We start from the raw sequence: 4798 nt of genomic DNA, 5'->3' as shown, positions 1-4798 counted from the left end.
ATTCTGAGATTTTAAACAAAAACACTTTCTGTTTGTCATAGACTGATTAATATGAGATGAAAGGTGAGTTTCTAACGAGTTCAGGAAGCCAAGCTAGAGCTAACGGGGATCCTAATAAACTAAACCTAGCCTAGCCTGGCCACAGAGGGCCTCAACACGAGGCCATGTCGTGGGTTAGTTTATGGTCCTCACGAGACCACCATTACAAAGTGAGTTTAATAAACAGCTGTCCTGACCTCTCGGCCCACCCCGGGTTCCCTAGTGAGTGATCAAACGCTGCCGGGTTCCCTGCCCACAGTTGGTCTGAGAGGGGCTTATGAGAAGGCTCATCTTTTAGCGATCATTCTCTGTAGAGGCAGCTATTAGCCTGTCCTGATTATGCAAGGCCCCATGGGTACCATACCATGTCTGAGGGCCATAGTTTCTCTTAAAGCGTCTCAGGCTCTTATTGTCAGGGTTGACCTGGGTCAGAAAACCACCGTTGGGGGGGGGGGAACAGAGCACCTTGTGCAACATACTGTCATTGATCTGTCATTTGTTATTACCCCTCCAATGTTAGTGTTTGTTGGTTAATTACCTTAACTGAAAGATATGCTTGGTTTATTCCCTTCTTCTCTTCTTCCCCACAAGACATGGGGCAGAAACAATGTATTGCCATCTTTCATATGAATGATTATAGAACGGACTGAATAGGCCTACATCTACTGGCCTTTATTTTCATATTTAGGTTATGAATTTAAAATGTGTCGTTCTCAGATCCAGTATGTCATTGAAAATTGTGTAAGAAGAATATTAAGGAAGACAAGAAATAGGAACTGGGGTTTTTCAGAGTTTATTTTGTAGTACCAATAAACTTTGGTAATTTAGCAAATTGTAGCAATAAAAATGCGACAAGGTCTCAGTGAGCTCGTGACAAATAAATAGCACAGTGATACTAATTTACAGCCTAATTTACACGACAAAAATACTACTATAAATTTCATAATCAAAAGAAACAGAAATTAATTATAATGCTTCTTCTTTTCACTACTTTACACTGGGATCTTTGCCTTTTTTAAATAAAGCTTTTCCATTTTTGAAGTACCACTTAGCATGTTGTCCTTTAATAAATAGATTGTTGTCCATTTCAACATGCAAAACTGCTTGGGTTTTGAGAATGTTCCACATATACTATATACACTTAAACAAAACATTTTTTTTTTTWWATCCAATCAGTCTTTCACAAACTCTCTTTAATATCACACATCCAAGAAGCTTAATGGCTAAAAACGTATATTATCAAAATGATTTATGGTTGTTGTAGTGTTGATAAAGAAACATGATCAGCATATACCAACTYTGTACATTGTAATATACTTAATTTGGTGTTATACATAGTATTTTTGTTTTGTTTTGTCTATGCTTTTAGGAAAGGTTCACTTGGACACATGCTCAGAGAAGGTTCCCGGTGATAAAGCTTGGACACATAGCTGGATGCCTATTGAGTCCTCTACTGGTTTACTGACGGTTCAAAATCAGTGACTTGGACTATAATACCAATACATTTTCCCCTTTAGAATTCAGGTCAAACAAATATTTCCATTTCATTATATATACAAATGCGGACTTAAATAAGTATTCTTCTGAGCATAAATGCAACGACGCTAGTTTTTTTCCCCCACAAACATCCCGCAGAAATCACTCCAATACCGTTCTTAACCATGTTGTAGTTTAAKCTCCCACTGCTTCTCCAATACACGGGGAACAGAAAAGTGTCCAATTATGWCTTCAAGTTTGTCCTTCTCTCTTAGTTCCTGGCTACAAGCCAGTGGAGATTATTGTTTTTTTTTGCGTGGTACCTTTCCGTTTTTCCCTTCAGTTATTTTCTTGAGGCAAAAGCTTGTTTTATGGCTGTACAGTTATGTACTGAGTATCCCCTCATCCTCACCCCTCCCTCCCTCCATCCYTCCATCCCCAACCCCCTTCGGTTCGRGGTTGACTTTCAGGAGGCAAAGTAAGAGCTCTGCATGGAGTAGAGACGGTCGATGGGGTTCCCCACCCGCACCTGCAGGGAGCCAATGTCGGACGCCGCCATGAAACAGTCGCTGAGGCTGGTGAGGGACGTGTCGCTGTCGATGTCGTGGAAAATGGAGTCATTTCCTGTTAGAGAAGAGAGACAGAAGCAAAGACAAAACAGAGCTATGAGTGAGGCTATGTGAACTAGTTGCTCAAATAAATAAACAGGGCGATGTTTACACAAAAAAACTAAACGGATAAAGAACACCCCCCACCCACCCCCAAAAAACACAGTTAATGTTTGTGGTTTGGCCGTGGCAATAACTTTAAATCAGCTGGGATGAACGTTCACTGTTAATGGGGAGTGTGTGGGCTGCAATATCTCTGATTGCACCTATTGTCAGCTGAATCAAAGTGCTTCCAAAGCCTCAATAAAGATGGCACACAACAGAAAATAATGAGTGTTACGGGGACACTGTGGGAACACAACCAGAGACCGTGTGTTCTTTTCTTAGTCCATGGCACCAGTGTTTAATTGCAGCGACGAGGAGTCTTCTCTCCTGGGTGTTGCTGGTGCTTTGGATCTAAATGACACCGTTACATCAGGCCAGAGACAGCTTGATGGCCCATACATTTTTAATCAGACACACACATTATTGGTTAGCCCTCACAGCAATAAAACCAGTACGTGTGTGTGTGTGTGTGTGGGGGGGGGGTCATAAGGACCAAGGGTTTGGTGAAGGATGACATCATTTGGGTGAGTGTTAGGAGATGAGACAGCGGTGATGGTTTGGACAAAGCTGTAGCCTGAAGACCATCTGAAGACCATCTAAAGACCATCTAAAGACCATCTAAAGACCATCTGAAGACCATCTGAAGACCATCTGAAGACCATCTGAAAACCATCTGAAAACCATCTGAAGACCACCTGAAGACCACCTGAAGACCATCTGAAGACCATCTGAAGACCATCTAAAGACCATCTGAAGACCATCTAAAGACCATCTGAAGACCATCTAAAGACCATCTAAAGACCACCTGAAGACCATCTGAAGACCATCTGAAGACCATCTGAAAACCATCTGAAAACCATCTGAAGACCATCTGAAGACCATCTGAAAACCATCGGCTCACAGGATACCAATTCAACAGACAGACAGGAATCTTTAGGCCAATTGTACAATATGCCACACACATATGCAACTATGCAACAGGGGGGGGGGGGAGAATTATCTCCCAGGGCACCGTGTATTCAGCCATGCCATGTTATTCTTAGTATAAGGTGAGCCTACATGATTCATAATGTGACCAAGCTAATTAGACCACTTGGTGTGTGTGTGTGGCTGTGTGTGTGTGTGTGTGTGTTGTTGGTGTGTGGTGTGTGTGTGTGTGTGTGTGTGTGTGTGTGTGGTGTGTGTGTGTGTGTTGACTCTGTGCTGCTGTCCTCACCGTATGGGTTCATTGTGGTCTCCGGCATCTGTGGCGGGGTGAGTCCATGCTGGAAGGATCGGTGCCGTAGCCGTTCTGCTCTATAGCCATCAGCTGCTGCTGCTGAGGGGGCCACGGGGGGTGTAGGAGCTCAGCAGGCCCTCCATCCGACCCGACATCACTTCTGGAGGGACAGAGACATACAGGTGAAATCATCTTCTGGAGGGGACAGAGACATACAGTGAACATCTCTTCTGGAGGGGACAGAGACATACAGGTGAACATCTCTTCTGGAGGGGACAGAGACATACAGGTGAAATCTCTTCTGGAGGGAGACAGAGACATACAGGTGAACATCTCTTCTGGAGGAGGACAGAGACATACAGGTGAATATATCTTCTGGAGGGACAGAGACATACAGTGAAATCTCTTCTGGAGGGACAGAGACATACAGGTGAAATCTCTTCTGGAGGGGACAGAGACATACAGGTGAACATCTCTTCTGGAGACAGAGACATACAGGTGAACATCTCTTCTGGAGGGGACAGAGACATACAGGTGAACATCTCTTCTGGAGGGAGGACAGAGACATACAAGTGAATCTCTTCTGAGGAGGACAGAGACATACAGGTGAATAATCTCTCTGGAGGGACAGAGACATACAGGTGAAATCTCTTCTGGAGGGACAGAGACATACAGGTGAATCTCTTCTGGAGGGACAGAGACATACAGGTAACATACTCTTCTGGAGGGGACAGAGACATACAGGGAACATCTCTTTCTGTCCTTGACCTATTCACCTATTCTTACCAAACATGCTCTCCACTGAATTTGGATTATTTAGGATCCCAATGGGGACAGCTAGTCTTACTGGAGTCCGACATATAACGAAAAATACATTACAGACAAAAAGACTTTACAATTGATACACATTTAAAAAACACTAACAATGTAGTGTGTTGTTGTCGTGTGTGGTGTTGTGTGTGTGTGTGTGTGTGTGTGTGTGGTGTGTGTGTGTGATGTGTGGTGTGTTATTGACAGTGTGAGTGAGGGGATAGAGGGAGGAAGAGGGGATAGAGGGAGGAGAGGGCGAATATGTGGTGTGATGGGGAGAAGTGGAATAGTGGAGGAGAGGGGATAGAGAGGAAAGAGGAGATACGAGAGGAGGGAGCGAGTGAGAGGGTTGTGTGTGTGTGTGTGTGTGTTGGAACAATAGTGTAGTGAGTGTGAGAGAAATAGAGGGAGGGAGGGGACTAGGGGAAGGGAGAGGGGATACGAGCGGAGGATGGTAGGAGAGCAGGCACAGAGGGAGGAGGAGGAGAGGGAGCATAGAGGGAGCGAGAGGGGATAGAGGAGACGCGTGGAACTAAGGGAG

General features: G+C 44.3%; 1 pseudogene; it reads right to left on the bottom strand.

Annotated features, from left to right (window-relative positions):
* Positions 1-816: 816 nt before the first annotated feature.
* LOC112071169 (LIM/homeobox protein LMX-1.2-like) overlaps positions 817-4798 on the bottom strand; it is a 23511-nt pseudogene continuing 19529 nt past the window's right edge.

Source organism: Salvelinus sp. IW2-2015, unplaced genomic scaffold (assembly GCF_002910315.2).
Source record: "Salvelinus sp. IW2-2015 unplaced genomic scaffold, ASM291031v2 Un_scaffold1537, whole genome shotgun sequence".
In the NCBI taxonomy this organism is placed as follows: domain Eukaryota; kingdom Metazoa; phylum Chordata; class Actinopteri; order Salmoniformes; family Salmonidae; genus Salvelinus; species Salvelinus sp. IW2-2015.
The sequence above is the reverse complement of the archived record's forward strand: the minus strand, read 5'-3'. Positions and strand labels throughout refer to the sequence as shown.